We start from the raw sequence: 22,683 nt of genomic DNA, 5'->3' as shown, positions 1-22,683 counted from the left end.
TTGTTAGAATCAAACTGAGTGATAGGCTGCCTTCTCAGAAATAAAGACAAACACCTCACTAGGAGACTTGTTTAGCTACCCTTAGACAAACACCAAATTGAATATTTAGCAATTCCTTTTTTTGAAGCTGGAAGGAGGGGGAGATGGTCCAAGGAAGCCAACTCCCAGTTCCAAGAAAGTAGAGACAGTATATGTGTACTTTTCTTCAGATGATTATCATTTTTAACCAACAGCTGCATGGTCAACCTCTAATACCTCTGTGACCACATCAAGGTGACAAAGTCAACCAAACCTCCGTTGACTGTCTGCCCCAAAGCAACAGATTTTGTCTTCTGGTGATGATTTGATGAAGCATCCTTGCAGGGAGGAAGTGAAAAGGGATGCAGACAACGCTTTTTTGGCAGCAACAATATTTCTGTGGCTGGTTTCTTTTAACACAAAAGAGGTCATGGCTGATAGATACGTCAGAGCTTCTTAGAGACATGTCCTATTTTATGTGTGTTTTGCAGCGCTCAAAAAAAAAAAAAGTAAATTGGTCTTTTGTAGCTTCCAAGAAAATGTCCCTCTTCTTTTTGTTTGTTGCACATCTAAATCCCAGAATCATCTAGGAAAAGGGAGGGGATGAAGATTTTCAAAAGATTTGGCTTCCTCACTACCAGCGTCTTATTCCATCCTACATACCCAGACACTGGCACATGCAGAAGAGAAGGTACTGTTTGTCTTACTGTATCTCAGTTTGGACATTTGATGTAAGTAGAGAAGCCTTGTGTCATAGCCAGTATGTACTGCATAAAGTTGCCCCTGAGACTAATCATCAGAAACTGGATAAATAGAACTGTGTGTTCAGATAAAATGGCTCCTTGGGAGATTATCCCAGAGTAATATGAGAACTCTGTACCCTATACCAAAGAAGTGGGTGATTTAAAAATATATGTGTATATAGTATTTGTATATATGTATATACCTATGTGTATATATACACATATATGTATGTATGTACACACACACAGTCACTTAAGTTTGTGTACAGAAGTTTGACTGCTTTGTTTTTGTATACACACACACACACACACACACACACACACACACACACACACACACACACACCCATACCTAAATTTGTATAGAGAGGTAGATATAGCATGAGTATAATGTCTAGTTATACTTCTTCCTTCTGGTAACTCTTCATTTTTCTTCTTAATCATCTTTAAAATAAATTTGGCCTCTTTCTGAGTTTTTGAACCTTTCAGTACCTACATATAAATCAACTGATCAACTTCTGAAGACTGCTTTTGAGGGAAGGAGAAGGCAGGTACAGAAAGCTGGGAACAAATTTCATGGGACCTTTGGCTCAATTCTGAGAATGCAAATTTAGGGGACAAAGAAAATGTCAGCCTGGGCTTCGTGGTTTGCCCTCCATTTTTCTGTTTCATAGAGGTCCTCTCAGTCTTTGGAATTAATATCCACCAATCTCAGGGGACTGTATAATTGAGTAAAAACAGTTACCCCAAAAGTGGCAACAGTAAGAGACTTAGAATTAATACATCTTTGGGGCCAAAATATTCAGCTTGAGTATAACTTGATAAACCCTGGGTATAATTTAAGTAGGCATATGGACACAGAAGGGAAAAAATAAAGTTCTCCAATTATGAAGAAGGGATTCACCCTATGGTACACACTAGAACTAAAATTATGAGGGTGAATTTGGAGACAAAATAGAAACCCCTACTTAAGTTCCAGAGATTTCTTTAGACTTATCCCTTATTTCTACACACAGACTTATTCAGTGATCTTAAATGTCTATGAAATCTAGTATAGATTTCTATATTTGGCTTCTACTGAAAGAAAAATTTCAAACCTTGTACTTTTGACATTTAAAATGTGAACATTATTTAGCCTTAATGAAGAAGGAAGTTCTGCCATTTGCAACAATATGGATGTACCTTGAAGACATTACACTAAGTGAGATAAGCCAGCCACAGAAGGACAAATGCTGAATTATTCCACTTACATAAGGAATCTAAAGTCAAACTTAGAGAAACAGAGAATACAATAGTGGTGTCAGAGGCTGGGAGGAGGGGGATATGGGAAGATGTTGTTCACTGGGTATAACGTTTCGGTTATGCTAGATGAATGCATTCTAGAGATCTGTTACACAACCTAGTGCATATACTTAGCAAGACTCTATCGTGCACTTCAAAATTTGTTAAGTGCACACTTAGATGGGTAGATCTTGTGTTAGGTGTTCTTACCTAGAAAAAACAAACAAGCAAAAACAACAAGAAAAGCCCCAAAGGGACACAAGGAAACCTTGGGAGGTGTTGTGCTGGAAGTGTCTGTGACCTTGATTGTCATGAAGGTATCACAGGTGTGTGCATATGTCCAAACTTATCAAAGTGTACACATTAAATATATGCAGTTCTTTGTGTATCAATTCTGTCTCTAATAAAGCTGTTAAAAATTGATACTTGAACAAAAGGAAAAAAATTAGTTACCTTTGAGGTATGATTATCAATATAAAACTAAATTTCCTTCCATTTGTTTATTCAACAAGCATTTATTGAGAGACTGCTCTGTGCCAGGCACTGCACTAGGCACTGAGGATTCAAAGACTAGTAAGAAATAGTCCGTTCCTGGCCTCATGGAGCAAGGGGAAGTCAGACAAGGCCTCATATCAGGATGATGAAGTATAATGAGTGCTGCTGGGCACTGGGGCAGTGCAGGGGTGGGGTGGGGGTGGGGCAGAAAGAGAAGAGTATGGGTTTGCTCTAGAAGGAATCACAGAGGCCTCTCCACAGGGCTTCTCAAAACATGGCAGCTGGCTTTCCCCAGAGTAAAGGATCCAAGAGACCAAGACAGAAGCCACAGAGTCTCTTACAACTAGTTCAGAAGTTACATACCATCACTCATGCCTTATTCTCTTGGTCACACCCATCAACCCTGTACAGTGTGGGAGGGGACTGCAAAAGGGTATGAACACCAGGAATTTGGGGGCTCACGGGGGACTGTCTGGGAGACTAGCTACGTCAGTTCCTAGAAAGAGTCAAAAAAGACAGTACTGCTTTTTATTAACTGAGCCACCATCCAGTAATCCCCATTAAGGTTTTGATTAAAAGTGAATAAAAGCACATGCCTTAGGCCTTGAGGTCTAAAGAGAACCTCTTACTTCTTCCTGAATCTAAATCTTGGGATCTTAGTACCCTCTAGAAGGATGCATGGAGGAAAGATGACAAAATGACAGAGAAAATAAGGTGACTAATAACTTACCTTCTTAGGCACTTACATAGAGGAGGTGGAGAGTCAGAGAGAAGGCTGAGTCCTATTGCCCACCCAACTGTATATAATAGAAAAGAAAGAGAACCACTCCTGGGGTGGCAACCCTGCCCCCAATTACAGTTGCCCCTTTGTATCCACAAGGGATTGGTTCCAGGACTCTGCAGATACCAAAATGCATGGATGCTCAGGTCCCTTATGTAAAATGGTGTGTGTTTGCATATAACCTCCTATATACTTTAAATCATCTCTACTTATAATACCAAATACAACGTAAATGCTGTGTAAATAATTGCTGGCGAGTGGCAAAGTCAAGTTTTGCTTTTTGCAACTTTATAAAATTTATCTCCAAATATTTTTGGTCCACGGTTGGTTGAATCTGCAGACATGGAACCCATGGATACAGAGGGCTGACTGTACAAGGTTCTGTTTCTGGTCCCAGACACTGACCAGTCAGATTAGCAACTCCTTTTCCCTTGGGTTGGTGGCAGGGAGGCTAGGAAAAAGCAAGCTGGCAGGGAGGAAGGAGTAGAAAATTCCTTTTGCCTGTACTGAAGGTATTGTCATCCCTGTTTTTCATATGAGAAAACTGAGATGTGGAAAGGTTAATTGAAGTTTAGTGAGGCCTAATTCTAAGAAACCATGAATGAAAATCTCAACTTTTAAATTCAGCCATAGTGGTCACATCAGGTCAAAGGCACCATCATTGCTGCTGAACTTGTGATGTACTCCAAAAATTTTTTTTGGCGTTTCTTCTAGGTTATACATTAAAATAACTGAAGACACACGTTCAAGAAATAGAAACACAAGAGGGAACTTTGAATCATTTATTCCTGCCTATTCTTTGCAGAGGTAAGGAGACTGACATCTCAAGAGTTAATGGTTGGGAATGGAGGCCAGGTCTTTTATACCCCAGTCTCGTGTTTTCCCTCTGTGGCACTGTGATGGGGTTCCTGAATATATGCTCCCCCTGACGTTTGTTGGAATCTTCCTCTTCCCCAACTGCATGAGAGGCAGGAGAATGTGGTAGAAAGAGCACTGGTCTTAGAAGCCCCAGGTTAAGTCCCAGCTCCATCTTGTGTAAACTTGTGTGATCTGGGCACACTCTCCTCAGTTTCTTCTTCTAAAACATTGGTATAAAAATATTTGCCAACCTCTCAGGATAGTTGTAAGGATGAAAGGAGATACTAGCTGTGAAAAATCTCTGTAGACGCCAGGTACTGGGCAAAGGTAAAGAATCACTTTCGGGAAATCTAAATCTATGCAGTTTCCAACTGCCAAGCTAAGATGGCCACGCCCCCAGCTTCTTATATTTTGCTTCCTCTAGAATTTTTTGACTCTCAACTTTTGCACATTGCACCCCTTCCTCTTTGTCTGATTTTATTTCCCCTGATGGTGGTCCAGCTGAATTCTGGGCCCAGCGTCCAGAGAGGTCAGTGACTCAATTCTGGACCCAGCGTCCAGATGAGGTCATCCCTCATGTGGGATGGTTTTCCCCCTCCCCAAGGCCACGAGAATGAGCAGAGAGTGTGAGTACTGCTTTGCAGGGAAGAAAGCAAACAACCCTATCATTTAATGGGAGTCTTAAAAGTTTAGCTGCTTTAGTGAGTATGGACATTGAGACTGGATGGCAACTGCTCCTACTAACAGTGGAGATTTATTAGCCCAGAAAATCATTTCAATCTGTGGAGATTCCACAGAGACCATTGTATGATCATGGGTATAATTAATAGCAGAACTGTTTGGGAAGGGCATCAACATTTATGCAGTGCCTCCCACACCCAAGGCAGAGAGTGAGGTGTGAGGTTGGTGTCGTTCTTGCTTTGCAGAGGAGAAAGATGAAGTTCAGAGAGGTTAGGTAGTTGGTCCAGGGTCCCAAGCTTGTAAATGGTAGAGTTAAGACTTGAATCCGGGTCTTTGCACTTTCTGTAGCGCAGACACCAGGGAGAGTCTGATGCATTTTGAATCATTTACCTGTGTTTGAAAATGAGAGAAACTGTGTGGGGAGATACAATAATTAAAATAGTTTAACCAGTTGCCCATAGTTTGGAAACTTTGGCGAAAGAGAGGTTAAAATGTAGATTGAACATGGAAAATAAAAACCCCACGCTTCTCCTACCTCTGGACACCAGACATGGATACACTTTTAATAACAGCTCTTTTTCAGACACTGCCATCAGGAGGAGATTTCAACACCAGGGTCACTGATGAGTGGAGGCTACAGAAGGTCACAACAAAACACAGAGGGCCTCACACAAGGATTTAAAGGTGTGTCAGTCTGGCAAGAAGAAATTAAGTGAAACTCAGAAAGTTCTCAAATACATAGAAGGAGACTTTGTTTCACAACTTCTATAAACAAACCCCAAAACACGTGGACTTCTAGGAAACAGAGAAGTTATCAAATTGCCAAGGTGTTAATGGTCAGTTCTTGGTGTTGTTAGAGCACAGTCTGACTTGCACACCTGACTGAAATGTTGTCCTTAACAAGCATACGCTTTCTCGCTAGTGATTCTTAATATTTCTGCTACAAGGCAACTCATACATTTGGTAGTCTGATCACTCTGGTCGGAAAAATAAGACTTACTGAGCACATCCTAGGTGCCTGGCTATGACCTAGGTACAGAGGATACAAATGAAAACAGAATATATGCTTTCATGGAGTTTTTAGCCCGATGGGGAAAGCAGTTAAGTCAACAAGGAATTATAACCTGTGCATTATGGTAAGAGCTCGATGAAGGTAGGACAGGGTGCTTGTGGAAATGCAACAGAAGGGGAGCTACCTCAGTCTTAGAAGGTCATTGAAAGCTTCCTAGAAAAAGTGCCATCTAAGCTGAGACCCCAAGGATGAGTAGGAGTTGATGGGAGTGGATTAGTCAGGGTTCTCCTGAGAAGGAGAACCCACAGGAGGTATACAGAGATGTATATAAGAGGGGAGTTATTATAGGAATTGGCTAACACAGTTATGGAGGCCTAGAAGTCCCACAGTCTGTGCTCTGCAAGGTGGAGAACCAGGAAAGCCAGTGGTGTACTTCAGTCTGAGTCCAAAAGCCTGAGACCCAGGGGAGCCAGTGGTGGAAGTCCCAGTCTGAAGATAGATGTCCCCGCTCAGGCAGACAGCAAATCCACCCTTCCTCTGTCTTTTTCTTCTATTCAGACCTTCAACCGATTGGAAGGTACCCACCTGCATTGGTGAGGGAGATCTTTACTCAGTCTACTGAGTCAAATGATCATCTCTTCCAGAAACGCTGTCACAGACACAGCCAGAAATAATGTTTCACCACTTACTCCTTAGCCCAGTTAAGCTGGCACATAAAATAACCATCACAGGGGGTATATATCCTCAGCAGATGGCGGGACACGTGCAAAGGGGTAGAAGTGAGAAAATAGAATGTGTTTGGGGAACTGAGAGAAATGCAGTTTGGCTGGAGTATTGAGAGTAGAGATGGCTGGAGAGATGGGCAGGGGGCTAACCTTGCCATGCAGGTTAAAGAGTTAGGATTTTCCTAAGAAAAACTGCAAACCATCAAAGGGATTCAAGCATGAGGCTAACATGATCATGCTTGTGTTCTAGAAAGATCTGTATGTGTGTGTTTCAGAAAGACCTAAATGGTGATTTGGAGCATGAGACTCAGGATGGGGGACAGACCAGAAGCAGGATAACCAATAGGTGATAATTGTAGTCATCCAGGCCAGAGACGGGCATGGTCTAGTCCACGTCACACCATTGGAGGTGGAGAGACTGGAGAGATCCAAGAGCTTCTTGAGGAGTGAACTGAATCCACAGAAACTTGACACTGATTAAACATGAGAAGTGAAACAGGGAAGCAGTCGAGGATGGCTCCCAGGTTTCCGGGAGGTATGAATGGGATTGCCAGCTCCTGAACTAGAACACTGCTGAAGGAGCAGGTTTCAGAGAGGTGTGGGTGAGTTCCATTTTGGAAATTGCTGGGGGAGTGTGCAGGACATCCAAGTGGAGCTATTCAATACAGAGTAGGAACCATGTGTTGGAATCTCAGGACAGAAATCTGAATGAGTTTTGGATTTGGAAGTCATTGGTAAGTGGATGGCCCTTGAATCCAAGGCTGAAATCACATTGGCAAGGCTAGCTCCAGCATCCTGTCTTCAAAGAGGATCTGGAAGCTCCCACTTTTTCTTGATTTTCTTGATCAGACCATGTACCTGTAATTAAAACACAATATCCATTCTTATGTCACTTTATGCTTTTGAAAGTAGTCGCCGTGTGTCCCTAGGACTGTTGGGTGAAGTACACAGAGAGAAACAATGCACATTTTATATATGTCCAAGGTCATAAAGCGCGACGCACTGAGAGAGCTCAGCTCTGGTTCTGCCAGGGCTCTTTTCACTACCCTGTATAGTCGTTGAAGCCACCTGTCCTGACACTGCATAAAGAATACCCTCGGGCTTCCCTGGTGGCGCAGTGGTTGAGAGTCGGCCTGCCGATGCAGGGGACACGGCTTCGTGCCCCAGTCTGGGAAGATCCCACATGCCGCGGAGCGGCTGGGCCCTTGAGCCATGGCCTTTGAGCCTGTGCTCCGCAACGGGAGAGGCCACAACAATGAGAGGCCCGCATGCCGCAAAAATAAAAAAAAAAAGAATACCCTCAATTCACAGACAGCCATGACAGGACTGAAATTCATGATGACCCATAAAAGACCTAAGAGAAGCAAGGGGACAACCTCTCTACCAGGCTCAGTGGATTTTAGCTTCTGCTGCCCTCACCCCATCACCCTTGTCCACCCTGTGTTGACCTCAGCACAGTTTTAGACTGCCCCTGTCTGCCCACAGCAGGTCTGTGAGGAAGGTCCATGGCTCCATGGCTCCTAAGTCGCTGGATACTTGGCCATTCACCATTTGTAAGAAGTGGCCCAACGAGCACCCAAATGCTCAAAGGCAGAACCAGAGTGATGCGATAAGACAGAGAGAGATATGGTAGGTTGGGAATGGGAGAAGGAGGAAGTTTTCCTGATGATCCAGGAAATCATAGTATGTGGAGAAGAGATAAAAAGACAGTTTGGGTTTGCGGCTTTGTTTTGGTTTTGTTTCTGAGCAGCGGAATTCTCTTTCCTCAAAGAATTCTTGAACCGGACTCCAATATATCAAATGGTTTAAAAAAAAAAAAAAAAAAGGAACTGTTCCGATAAAAGCAGGAGCCCTGGGACCTGAGCCAGCCTCCTGGTGGGGGTGGGGGCATCCCACTCCCTTAATACTCACACAGGGCCTTTTAGGCTTCTTGGAACACTTTTGAAAAACGGTAGTTTAGTCCATGCCCCCAGGATGGTGGAAGATACAGAAGAATGAGAGATCGAGCTTTAGAGTCAAACTCCCCTGGTTTGAATCTGGTCGGGCTGCTTATTAGGTGTGTGATTTGGGACAAGTTATTTAAGAGTTCTGAGCCTCAGGTTCATTATCTGTAAAATGCATGTGGTAAGTACAGAATTGCTGTGACAGTTAAAAGAGAAAAAATATCTAAAGTACTGAGCACTGAGCTCAGCATTTAATATATTCTCAATAATGGAAATTATTATTATTGTTGTTGTTATCAGTTGCCAAACATTTGGATTTTTACAGATTTTTCAAGCTGGAAATTTGGCTTTTTTAAAAAAATTAATTTATTTTTTATTTTTATTTATTTTTGTCTGTGTTGGGTCTTCGCTGCTGTGAGCAGGCTTTCTCTAGTTGTGGCACATGGGCTTCTCATTGTGGTGGCTTCTCTTGTTGCGGAGCACGGGATCTAGTTGCTTGGGCTTCAGTAGTTGTGGTACACGGGCTTAGTTGCTCCGCGGCCTGTGGAATCTTCCCGGACCAGGACTTGAACCCGTGTCCCCTGCATTGGCAGGAGGATTCTTAACCAGTGCACCACAAGGGAAGCCCGAAATTTGGCTTTTTAAAGATAGGCTAGAAATTTGGACTTTTTGGTGAGGCTCTCCCAATTTTTAAGTAATTAATTGAAAAAAACAACAAAACTGAGCTAAATAAGATGACCTCCAGCAGTCCACTGGAGACCTCTGGAGTAAATAGTTAATGCATGATTATACATGGTATGTACCATATATGATTAAACATGTGTATAGATCCATGTATGGCAGAGGCTGAATTGTCCTGGAGGGGAAGGGGCGGGAGGCTGAGCAGCTTGGAGGGAGGAAGAGGCCTGAAGCTGTGCCTGGGTCCATGGGGTGGGGTTGTGGCTTGCTTTAGTCGGTACAGGTTGGACCCTGCCATCCTGCTGTGGGATAGATTCATGTTTCTGGGATGAGGGAACATTTTCTTTCCTGACCTGCCATGGTGATACCAGGATTCACAAAGGAAAGGCTGATCCTCGCACTTCCCAGTTGCATTCAACTCAGGAGCTTTTGCGTGGACCCCTCTTTATTTGAAATATTGATATTTTGTTTATCATGTATTTTTTGGCATCAATTTTGATTTTTTAAAAATATTGCATTTAAAATTTTATTTTTAATGGAAACTTCTATTAAGTAGGAAGATATAATATCTTTATTTTATTTTTTATTTTTTGAGACCAGGGATAGTATTTTATTCTTCTTTTTTATACATCCATACTACTTGGCATAGAGCTATACTCTTTTTTTTTCCCAGTGCTATACAGTAGGTCCTTGTTGGTTATCTATTTTAAATACAGCAGTGTGCACAAGGACATAATATCTTTAGTCTTTAATCCATTTTGAGTTTATTTTCTTACATGGTGTGAGAAAGTGGTCCAGTTTTATTCCTTTGCATGTAGCTGTCTAGTTTTTCCAGCATCATGTATTGAAGAGGCTGTCTTCAACATTTTTTTGCCTCCTTTGTCACATATTAATTGACCATATTAGCATTGGTTTATCTCTGGAATGTCAATTCTGTTTCACTGATATATGTGTCCTTTTGGTGCCAGTACCATACTGTTTTGATTACTGTAGCCTTGAAGTATAGTTTGAAATCATGAGCATATAACTTCCAGCTTTGTTCTTCTTTCTCAAGATTGCTTTGGCTATTCACGGTCTTTAGTGATTCCATACAAATTTTAGGATTATTAGTTTTAGTTCTGTGAAAAATGCCATTGGTAGTTTGATAGGGATTGCATTAAATCTGTAGATTGCCTTGGGTGGTATGCAATATTAATTCTTCCAATCCGTGAGCAAGGTACTTTCCATTTGTCTGTGTCATCTTCAGTTTCTTTCATCAATGTCTTATACTTTTCAGAGTATAGGCTTTCACCTCCTTAGTTAGACTTCCTCCTATGTATCTTATTCTTTTTGATGCACTGTAAATCAGATTGTTTTCTTAATTTCTCTTTCTGATAGTTCATTATTAATGTATAGAAATGCAACAGATTTCTGTATATTAATTTTGTATCCTGCAACTTTACTGAATTCACTTATTAGTTCTAATAGTTTTTTGATGGAGTCTTTAGTTTTCTCAATAAAGTATCATGTCATCTGCAAACAGTGACAGTTTTACTTAACTTAGATGCCTTTTATTTCTTTTTTTCTCTGATTTTGGTGGCTTGAACTTCTGATACTAGTTTGAGTAAAAGTGGTGAGAGTTGGCATCTTTATCTTGTTCCTGACCTTAGAGGAAATGCTTTCAGTTTTTCACCACTGAGTATGATGTTGGCCATGGATTTGTCATATATGGTCTTTATTCTGTTAAGGTATGTTCCCTCTATATACACTTTATGAAGAGTGTTTGTCAAAAAGCTTTTTCTGCATCTATTGAGGTGATCATATGACTTTTATCTTTCATTTTGTTAATGTGATATATCATATTAATTGATATGCAGACATTGAGCCATCCTTGCATCCCTGGGATAAATCCCACTTGATCATGTGGTATGATCCTTTTAAAGGAATTCTGTTTGCTAATATTCTGTTGAGAATTTTTGCCTTCATATTCATCAGTGATATCGGCGTGTAATTTTCTCTTTTTTTGTGGTGTCTTAGTCTGGTTTTGGATTCAGGGTGATGCTGGCCTTGCAGAATAAGTTTGGAAGCATTCCTTCCTCTTCAATTTTTTGGAATAGTTTGAGAAGGATAGGTATTAACTAATCTTTAAATGTTTCGTAGAATTTGCTTGTGAAGCCATCTCATGCTGGACTTTCGTTGGGTGTTTTTCTTTATTACTAGTTAGATTTCATTACTGGTAATTGGTCTGGTCAGCTGTTTTATTTCTTTCTGATTCAGTCTTGGAGAATTGTATGCTTCTAGGAATTTAATGCATTTCTTCTTGATTGTCCAATTTGTTGGCATATAAGTGTTCATAGTAATTTCTTATGATCCTCTGTATTTCTGTGATATCTGTTGTAACTTCTTTCTCAGTTCTGATTTTATTGATTGGGCCCTCTCTCGCTCTCTCTCTCTCTTTCTCTCTCTCTCTCTCTCTTTTGATAAGTCTGGCTGAGGTTTATCAATTTTGTTTATCTTTTCAAAGAACCACCTGTTAGCTTCAGTGATATTTTTTAATTATTTTTTTTAGTCTCTATTTCATTTTTTTCTGCTCTCATCTTTATTATTTCTTTCCTTCACCTAACTTAGTTTTTTTTTTTCTTTTTCTAATTCCTTTAGATGTAAGTTTAGGTTGTTTATTTGAGATTTTTTGTTTGTTTATTTCATGAGGTAGGCCTGTATCAATATAAACTTCTCTCTTATAACTGTTTTTGCTGCGTCCCATAGATTTTACAATGAGTTTCCATTTTCATTGTCTCAAGGTATTTTTTTATTTCCTCTGAGTTCTTCAGTGAGCCATTGGTTTTTTAGTATAGTTTAGACTCCATGTGTTTATGTTTTTTCCAGTTTTTATCTGGTAGTTAATTTCTAGTCTCATACCATTGTGGTCAGAAAAGATGATATGATTTCAGCCTTCTTAAATTTATGGAGCCTTGTTTTGTGGCCTAGCATGTGACCTATCCTTGAGAGTGTTCCATGTGCACTTGATAAGAAAGTGTATTCTGCTGCTTTTGGATGGAATGTTCCATATATATATTAAGTCCATCTGATCTAACATGTCATTTAAGGCCAATGTTTCCTTGTCTGGATGACCTGTCCATTGATGTAAGTGGAGTGTTAAAGTCCCCTACTATAATTGTGTTACTATTAATTTCTCCCTTTTTAATATTTGCTTTATGTATTTAGGTGTTCTTATGTTGGGTGCATATATATTTATAAGTGTTATATCTTCCTGTTGGATTGATCCCTTTATCATTATGTAGTGCCTTTCTTTGTCTCTTTTTAGAGTCTTTGTTTAAAAATCTGTTTTATCTGATGTAAGTATTGTTACCCCAGCTTTCTTTTCATTTCCATTTTCATGGAATGTATTTTTCTATTCCCTCACCCTGTGTATGTCTTTAGATCTGAAGTGAGTCTCTTGTAAGCAGCATATATATGGATCTTGGGTTTTTTTTTAAACCATTCAGCTACTCTATGTCTTTTAATTGGAGCATTTAGTCCATTTACATTTAAAGTAATTATTGATAGGTTGATACTTATTGCCATTTTGTTTTCTGATTGCTTTTTTAGTTCTTCTTTGTTTCTTTCTTCTCTTGCTCTCTTCCTTTGTGGTTTGATGACTGTCTTTAGTGTTATGTTTTGACTCCTTTCTCTTTACTTTTTGTGTATCTATTATAGGTTTTTGGTTTGTGGTTACTAAGAGGTAGGGGTGTGTGTGTGTGTGTGTGTGTGTGTGTGTGTGTGTGTGTGTGTGTATTTTTTTAAGTTGACAATCTCTTAAGCTTGTACACATTATAACAGCCATATAATTTTAACTTTTAACCCCCCACCACATTTTTTTTGACATTTTACATGTTTTAATTTTGTGTCTTTCTTCACTTATTGTAGATATAGATGATTTTACTACTTTTTTTCCTTTAACCTTCCTACTAGCTTTATAAGTGATTGATCTACTACCTTTTCTATTGTTTGCTTTTACCAGTGAGATATTTCCTTTCATAATTGTCTTATTTCTAAGACGATTGTGGCCTTTTCTTTTCTGCTTAGTGAACTCCATTTAACATTTCTTATAAGCCTGGTTTAGTGGTGGTGAACTCTTTTAGCTTTTGCTTGTCTGTAAAACTTTTTATTGCTCCTTTAATTCTGCATAGACCCCATCTTTATTTGAAATATTGATATTTTGTTCATCATGGATTATTTTGCATTAATTTTGATTTTTTTAAATGTTTCATTAAAATATTACTTATCTCAATTTCTGAGTTTTTGGATGTCCCCTTAACCTTTGTGTCCAAGGTGAACACCTCACTTTCTCACCCTAGCCCCTGCCCTAGATCCCAGCCCCAAGTCATGATTTAGTGGATTGTCCGTGTAACAGGCTGTCTGTTGGAGGCAGGTACTCAGCCCTCATAGCTGCTTGAGGGAAGACAATCACCCCACAGAGCAGGTGGATGCTGGGGAATGCAGACCAATTTTGATTGTAGCCAAAGCAAACAGTCTCTAAGAAACAAATCTACTGAAGGATCAAGACATTCCAAAGGCAAACAGGAACAGTTTCCAGAAGATTTATTCTTTTGGATTCCTGGCACTTCTTATGTCACCAGTTCCTTAGGAAGGAAATGCACAGACTGACTTGTAGGGGATCAACTGTGACTGTCAGCCCCCCACGCTTACAAACATTTTCCCCCTTTGTTCCATTATGAAAGGTACAGAGATTTGATTCAGAGGAGCTCAGATGTTAGTGGAGGAAACTGTTTTCCCTTCAGCATCTCTCATCCAAGGCTTCCACAGAATCCCAGCACTGGGTCTGGAACTGCCTGTGGGGCCTGGCCTTGGGCTTCCAGGCAGGGCAAGATCTCAGGTAGCGGTGTCTGTCTGGGAAGCTGCAGGCCTTCTAGCTGCATCTCAGTCAGTGTGGCTTGACCTTCACTCCCCTGGACAGGCAGAGCCGCTAGGCGCGTGGTCCCCCTGTGTGGCAGCGTGGCTGCTGGGCAGACTCCGGCAGTGTGCCCACTCTACACAGACCCTTCATGTGGATGTGCTTCATGCACCCCCAGAAATCCCACCTGTCTTGAACTGAAGAGCAAAGCCTGGAAGTTTGACCAAATCAGTAGGAGTTCTAGATGAGCTCAACTGTTTCAGACATAGAAAACAAGAAACTAGTATATTGAACTTCTCCATACCTTCTACCCAACTTAAGCAATGAAGTATTACTGTTACAATCGAAGCGCCCTTAAACAACTTAAATGTCTACCCTTGAGAGAATGGATATGTAAACGGAGGTATGTTCTAAAATATCCTACAGGTAAAACAAAAGAATCAGAGGTATGTGTGTCGTCACAGGTAAATCTTAAATATGTTGTTGAGCTTGATTCTTTCCATGGGTGTTTCCTAGGAAACTTGAACTGACTTGCCTATGAGAGCTCTCAGCTTAGGACAGCAAGCAATCTACTGATCAATCACTTACAAAGCTAGTAGGAAGGTTAAAGGAAAAAAGTAGTAGAATCATCTGTATCTACTGAGTGTGCCCACTTTCTTCTCTTCCTTTCCTTCCTCCTTCCTGTCCTCTCTCTTTGCCCCCTCTCTATTCTATTCTCTTACCTCCTCCATTCTTGGCTTATATTCTTCCTTCCTCTCCTGTTTCTCTCCTTCTTACCCTTTCTTTACTCTTCATGGGAGAAGTCTGGGGTGTGGGTGTAAGCACGCAGGGAGGTGTGTGTGTGTGTGTGTGTGTGTGTGTGTGTGTGGTGAAAGGGGTTAACACCTAGTTTGTACCAGACCATACTGGGTGCTGTGCACACATTATTTCACACGGTCAATCCATTATTGTCCCCATTTTAAGAATGAGAAAACTGAGGCTCAGAGAGGCTGGAAAATGGGCCGAAGTTCTGCACATTGTAAATAGCTGAGCAGAGACTTGAATTCAGGTCAGAATCTGGAATCAGGGCTCCTCCCACTTCCCAGCACACAGCCTACCCTACCCCTCCACCCTTTTCTTCTCTCCTGCCTTTTCTCTCCTTCCCTCCCCAAGTATGTTCCATATCACTTTCTACTACAATTACCAGTATTATTATTATACTTTCTGTTATCCATTTCAAGGATGCCTTAGGTTACTTTGTTTATCTTTTCAAAGATAAACAGTTTATCAAATGCTCTCGTGAACAAGACCTCATTTGGTCCTAACAACCCCTGTGAGGCAGGTGAGGCCAGTATTAAGCCCACTCTACAAATGAGAACCAGAACTCAGAGAGGCTGGGAATATGCTGAAAGCCACATAGCCATAGGCTGATCTTCTGTCTCTGACTCTGAATCCTGGCTCCTTTGGTTACCCTGCTTCACCGAGACCTATGAGTCCATTCAAAGTCAAGTGCTGGTCACCAGGAACACACAATACTTGTGAAACCAGATCCTGTCTTTAAATTTTGATATTTTGTTCATCATGAATTTTTGACATTAATTTTGATTTTTTAATATTGCATTACAATGTTATTTATATTATTTATTTGATGGCTGAGTTTATTTGGTATCTTTAAATTTTGCACCAGAGGTGATGCCTCACCCTCCTCACCCTAGTCCCAACCCTACCTGTCTTTACCTAGCACAGTAACCCCTCCCTTACCCATGCTTTTGCTTTTCATGGTTTCAGTTACCCACAGACAACCTCAGTCTGAACATGTTAAATGCAAAATCCCAGAAATAAACAACTCAGAAGCTTTAAATTGCATGCCATTTTGAGTCACGTGGTGAAATCTTGCATCTTCCAGCTCCATCCTGCCTGGGACGAGAATCATCCCTTTGTCCAGCGCATCCCACCTGTTAGTCACTTAGTAAGTGTCTTGGTTATCAGATCAATTGTCATAATATCACAGTGCTTGTGTTCAAGTAACTTTTCTTCTACTTAATAATGGCCCCAAAGCACAAGGGTAGTGATGCTGGCAATTGGGATATTCTCTTCCTGTGCCTAATTTAAAAACAAAACTTTCTTACAGCTATTTACGTGTAGGAAAAAGCATATTATCTATAGTATATAAATATAGTATTATCCGAGGTCTCAGGCATCCCCTGGGGGGTCTTGAAATGTATCCCTCCCAGGTAAGGGGGAACCACTGTGCCGGAATTACACTGTGTTTACTTCTAACAAGGTAAGCATGTGGTAAGAGTCGGTTTTACAACAGTGCTGCTTGGCTGCCTTTTCTGACACTTCCTCATTAGTTTGGTTCAGAGTCACACTTCCCAGGTCCCCTCTGGGAATCCTGTCTGATCAGAATAATTCTGTAGAAGAAGGTGAGTTCTTGGGTCGGTACAGGATCAGTGATGCCTCAGAAAGAGGAGACTTGATTTCTTCCACGGGGCCCCTGCTGTTAGCTGATGCTCAGCGGTTTGAGTTAGCACAATGAAGTCTTTTTCTGGGAAGGGACTATTTGGGAATAAACTTCCATGGATACCTCCTCACACACCCCTCCAGCCCTGTCCCTTGGCTGTTAGCCTTTAGGGAAATAGAAGGAGCAGCTTGATCGGGGTTTTCCTAGAAAAGCCCTTCGATGGGCCCATTATGGAAAAGAAGCTGTTTTTGTTTTCTTTGATTAATTACAGTATCTTGTTTCCCAAAGCACATGTGGCCTTGGATCTTCCAATGGACAACAGCCACAAAGGAAGGGCCATGGCTGCCTGGAGCTTGACAAGGACCCCAAGACTAGGGCCGGTGCAGGGGAGCGGGGGTGGCATACGTAGCCCTGTTGTCAAGGACTTGGCTCTTCACTTTTTACCATTGACGTAGTTCAGGTTGTCCATTTCCTTTGTGTTTTCCTGCCAGTGTGAATAAGAGAAATATTAGTGTTTAAAGATTTCTTTACAGTTCCTTGAAAGCTGGCTGGGTGAAGTCAGCCAGAGAATTATATAACAGCAAAGCTCATTTAAAGCAACAGTGTCTTTCTATAGGGCTGTGGGGTTTCATTTATTGGTTTTGTTATAAATTATAAAGAAAAAGGTACTAATTTTATGAAGAAAATAGAAGAACCCTCCCATTCTTACTTTCTGTTCTTTCACTGGAGGGGTGCAATTTCTAGGGTGTTGGTTAAAAAAAAGAAAAGATACAAAACCTCTTTCAAGGAAGATAAGAAAAAATCATGTTCATTAACCTCAGGCAGTCATAGCATACTTAACCTTGTTTGAATTCAGAAGAAAAAATAATAATAAAGAGAAAAGCTTTCTAAAGTATTTGTTTCTTTTTTAAGAGTCTTGGGAATTTTATAAATGTTCAGCTATTTTTTCCTTTCAAAGGGAGCCAGACCCTTTGAGGTAGGGAAGGATTCAAGCATCAGGTAATCTACTACTATGATGTTCTCTGTGGTGCTTTAATACCTATCAAAGTGCCTACCATGCATTATCTCAACTGATCTCCCCATTCCCTTGGTTTGCCCTTCTGTTTCTTTCCATTTTAGAGATAAGAAAACTGAGGCCCAAGGTTTCTCTGACTTGCCTGGCATCACACAGCTCAAATGGAGACCAAATTCTGCGATTCTGTCTGTCTCTTTCTGGCATCACCCTGAAAAGGCCCCCTTCTCCTTTCCTGTATACCAGTGGATCTCAACCAACGGCAACTTTACCTCTCAGGGGACATTTGGAAATGTCTGGAGGTATTTTTGGTTGACACAACTGGCAGAGGAGGGCACAGGTACAGGTGCTACTGGCATCCAGTAGGCGGAAGCCAAGGATGCTGCTATACATCCGACGGTGCACAGACTACTCCCACAAAGAAGTATTTGGCCCTAAAGGTTAATAGTGCAGAGGCAGAAAAGCCAAGGTCGGGAGTGCGCCCCACATCAGGCGGAAGTTCCAACCTCTGGGAGTTGCCAGGGCTCCTCTGCCCAGCGACAGGCTTGGCCTCTCTCCCGAGGCTGCCACAAGAGCTGAAGCCACTGTCTAGAATGCCCTTTGGCAGCGGGCAAGTGTCCCCTGTGGAGTTTCCTGCGGGACAGGCAGTGCATCAGCTGGAGCTGCTGTGTGTTATAATTTATAGTCGCAGGACGCCTGTCTTCATTTAGCAGCAAGCTCGCTGGCAGCTGCCCTGCCAGGGAGGAAGTGAGTCCCGCAGAGGCCCGCAGCACCCCCCACAGCTGACAGCCCGTGGTATTTGGGGACGGCTGTTGCTCGGAGGCACCTGGGAATAGGCCAGGGTGGAGATGGCGCTGAGCACGTGGTCTCCCCTTCCGACCATCCGTCAGCAGCGGCCCCTGCCAGAAGATGGCCTATTGAACATTTCCAGGAATAGCACTGCCAAGCCTGTCAACTGCTTTCTTGGAAATACACTCAATAAGGATGGCGGGCCTCCAGCAGGGAGAGCAGAAAGCCCGGCCTGGACCACGCCACTCAGAAACGGCAGGGCCTGGCTGCAGGCCCTGGCAGTGCCTTGGGGAAGAGGAGCTGTAGCTTCTGGAGTCGTTTAAAAACGTTCTCAGCGTGGAGGGGAGATGACCACACCTTTCAGAAGGTCGGGCCCTGCTGACCTCATACAACCCCGTGACCTTTAAATGCCTGCTGTGTTTGTTCAGCCACCAGCGGACTGGAAGGCTATCCAGCTTGGAGGCCAGGTATTAACTAGGTATTAACTGTCAGCAGTGATTGACCTCAGTGTCATCTGGGGAGCCTTGGCCATCACTCCTTCTGTTGTAAGCTTCACTCTCAAATAGCGCCAAAGGAACATAAGAAAGGGCGAGTATTCCCCACTCCACCCCACCAACCCCACGCACACTGTGACTGTGGGGATATAGCAAATAAGAGGCAAAGATGTGATAACGAGAGAAAAATCTTATAAGCCACCCTTCCCCTCACCCCCTGCAGAAGTAACCTTCCCCCTCACAGAGGCCTGACATTCCTGTTGAAATTTGACCACTTGGAACTCTTTGCTCTCTGAGCTACGGCCTTCTCCAGCCTCTGGGGGTGTTGCCCAGGGGTTGCCAGGCTTGGGGATGCCCTAAGAAGGCCAGCTGCCTTCAAAGAAAACTCCTTAAAGATGTAGGCATTATAAAAAAGCAAGAAATCAAAAACCGCTATGTGGAGGGTTCAGGGAATATTGGTTCCTCACCTTTTAAAAATAATAGTGTTATGAAGTTTACCACAGAGCAAGTATGGGACATCTATTTCACTTCTAAAAGCCACTGATTCACAGGACAAACATTATTCGAGACCCATACTGACCTACAATTAGTTGGTGGTAGGGCTGCCAAATACACTATCAGATGCCCAAGTAAATTTAAAGTTCAGAAGAACAACAAATAATCGTTTTGGTATAAGTTTATCTACAAGTCCAATTTACCTGGGCGCTGTGTTTTTATTTGTTAAATCTGGTCACTTCTATTTGGGGGGATAAATTGTCCTAGTTGTTAATAACAGGGAACAGCAATACAGATTCAACACATATGAAAGATCATAGCTGTTAGAGGAGGAAAGCAGGGAAGGAGGAGGGTAGCAAGGAAGGGGAGAGGAAGATCAAGAAGAAAGGGAGATAGGCATAGTGAAGGAGAAAGAAACTAAGTGAAAGAGAAACAGGAAGTACTGAGGAAGGATGAAAACAGGAACATCTCAGAAAGACCTAAAATGCTGAGACAGTTCACAGGATGCTGTTTCCCTGGGAAATGCCGTTTCCTTAGCTAAACACTGTTCCTGTATCTTTTGCTGCTCTTTGTTCTATCTGGTAAAACCCACAGTGACCACTAGGGAGTAATGAGTCCTCAAGCTATGATGGCAGCATCTAGGCCAATATTACCCTGGAGGCAGGTTGAAACCAAACCTAAGACTATATCCAACCCTAAGACCTGTTCCCCCATCCATTCACCCTACTCACCCGCACCCACATTGCTGTCATCAGAGGTTGTGGATTTTCAAGGAATTGGCATCTGAACAATATAACGGAGCTGGTTGTCATGATTCTATGGAACTTTTTTGTTGTTGACGATGATTTGGAAAATCAGTAGCTTCTTTTGCCTCGGGGTGAAAGTGGCGATGAGCAGGGCGTGCATGCAGACAGCAGAGATTTCCTGAGTTGTTAATCCCCTTGTTCTCTGACCTGCAGATAGGAGGCCAGGTTGGCCTGACCCAAAGAGAGAAGCCTTAATAGGCTTCTAGGGGGATGAGAGAGGCATGCCTCCTAGGGAAAAGCTGTCATGGTGGTGGTGGTGGGATGGAGGGGACCCTGCTTTGGAGCCCCCCCATCCCACATGTATCCTGGGGAATGGAAATGGGGCTGCCCTCGGTTACCTGGGCTGCGCTATTAGATGTGTGATACCAGAGCAAGGGAATAGGTCTCCCCATAAACTCCAGTGAGGAGCAGAAGAAACTGACCAGTGGCCCACCGTATTGTGACTCTCTTCCAGACAGCTGCTCAGACTGTGGCCACACGGGATGTTGTCATTACAACAGTAGCTGACACTCGGCAAGCATCTCCTCTGGGCCAGGCATGTGGGAGGTGCTTTATAAACACTGTCCCAGCTGGCCTTCAACAACTGCCTGATGTTGTAGGGATACTATTATCTTTCATATTACTATTTCCCTAATTTAAGAGGTAGAGAAATCACGACTGCAAAAAGTTAAGTTGCTGTTTCAAAGTCAACTGATTAGTGAGTGTTCGGGCTGAGATTTGCCTCCAGTCCGCCTAACTCCCAGCTCAGGATTCATCCCTGTCCCTCCCGTCAGACTGCAGAGGTCAAATCCCAGCTCCATTACTTACTAGCTGCATGACCTTGGGTAAGTTATTTAATGTCTCTGTGCAACTGCTTCGTCATCTATAAAACGGGGGTAAAAATAGTATCTAGCCCATGGAGTTGCTGTGAAAATTTAATGAGTTTGTGTCAAGCACTGAGAACCCAGTACTTTACTTCCCTTACTTCATCCAATCCTCTAACAATTCTCAAAGTAGTTAATATTATTATCCTTCTTTACATGTGAGGAAACTGAGGCCCAGAGGGCTAATTAGCTTGGTCAAGGTCAGTAAGTGGGACAGCTGAGATTCAAACCCAGACAGATTGATCCATAGTCCATACTTCTAGATTCTGCCTCTGTACACTTTTATGTGTTCATTTCATAGTTTCTGCCTTTTAGAACTGGGACGTTGTCAGGTGGCATTTTTGTAGACTTACACCTGTGGACAAGGTCCAGGATCTTCCTTAAAGCTACCAAATACACATCCTTCATAGTAGAATTGCTCAGAAGATTCAACTTTTCTGAATTTGCTCTCTATCTCTGCTTGTTGATAATGACTGTAGTCGTCAGGCTAGGCTAGGCTACAGTGCAGTAACAAATAAACCCTGAAATCTCAATGCTGTTATCACAACAAAGGTTTATTTCTCCCTCACAGAAAGCCTAAGGAACTTTCCTCTCTGCATGGACCTTGTGGCTCCACACAGACATGCAAGGTCACAGCCAAATGAGACGGAAGAAGTGGAGGAGAGACTCCCATTAACATCCATGGTCTGGTCGTGCCTCTTCTACTCACAGTCCTTTGTGCAGGACGGTAACATGGCCTCAACCCCTGCAAGCGAGGAGGGGAGGGGAGCACATGGATTTTCCCTTCCCAGAGCTGTGGTGGTCTCTACCTCCATGAATAAACCCAGCTCCTAGCCTCAAGTTAAGAACAACTGCTAGCAGCTTTATTAACCAGGTTGTGAGAACCCCTTTCTTATTAATTATAGTCATGTATTTACTTGAATTGAAACCTCTTCATTTGTTCACTCAATAAATATTTATTGAGTGTTCCCTCTCTACCAGTATTTTTAGGCCCCCAGGAATATATCAGTAAATGAAACAGAATAAAGCCACTACTTTTGTAGAACTAGCATTCCAGTGGGGAATGGGAGAGGATAGACACTTAACCCAAAAATTAAGAAAGTGGTATAATATATTAGGTGTTGGTATGTGCAAGGGAGAAAGATAAAACACGGAAGAGGGGATCAAGGTGTGAGTGTGTGTATGTGTGCATTGAGGGGATGATTTTAAATAGGGGGGCTAGGGAAGGCCTTCCTGAGAAGGTAACATTTGAGCAGACATCCAAAGAATGCAAAGGGCTCTGGGGTGAAAGCATTCTAAGAAGAGGAAGTAACTGGCGCAAAGGCCCTGAGGCAGGGGACTGCCTGACGTGTCAGAGGACAGCCATGTGGCTGAGACGGACGGAGAGCAGTAGAAGACGAGATCAGAAAGGGGATGGGGGTGGGATATACTGACCCTTGAGGACCTTGTGCTTTTACTCCTGCTTAAAAACCTCCATTTCCTCCTCCTTGTCCTAAGAACCTGGTCCTGGCTCCTCCCCCACCTCCCAACACACCCACTGTTCTTCTCTCAGTCCCCCTGTAGCAGTGCCTCTCAGACCTGAGGGGCATCAGGACCACCTGGGGGGAGTGTTAAATCAGATTTTCCATAGTGGGGCCTGAGAATCTGCCATTCTCACAGGATCCCCGGTGAT

The 22,683-nt window shown here is 42.4% G+C and overlaps 1 long non-coding RNA gene across 1 annotated transcript in view; it reads left to right on the top strand.

Annotated features, from left to right (window-relative positions):
- Positions 1–22,659, top strand: part of LOC132528769 (uncharacterized) — a 42,638-nt gene extending 19,979 nt beyond the window's left edge. The window contains exons 3-5 of the long non-coding RNA XR_009543292.1: positions 4,033–4,125; positions 17,672–18,820; positions 21,583–22,659. This is a non-coding gene — a long non-coding RNA (uncharacterized LOC132528769). The remainder of the gene's footprint in view (positions 1–4,032; positions 4,126–17,671; positions 18,821–21,582) is intronic.
- The last annotated feature ends 24 nt before the right edge of the window (positions 22,660–22,683 follow it).

This window comes from Lagenorhynchus albirostris, chromosome 11 (assembly GCF_949774975.1).
Source record: "Lagenorhynchus albirostris chromosome 11, mLagAlb1.1, whole genome shotgun sequence".
In the NCBI taxonomy this organism is placed as follows: Eukaryota; Metazoa; Chordata; class Mammalia; order Artiodactyla; family Delphinidae; genus Lagenorhynchus; species Lagenorhynchus albirostris.
This window is presented reverse-complemented; position numbering and strand designations above follow the sequence as displayed.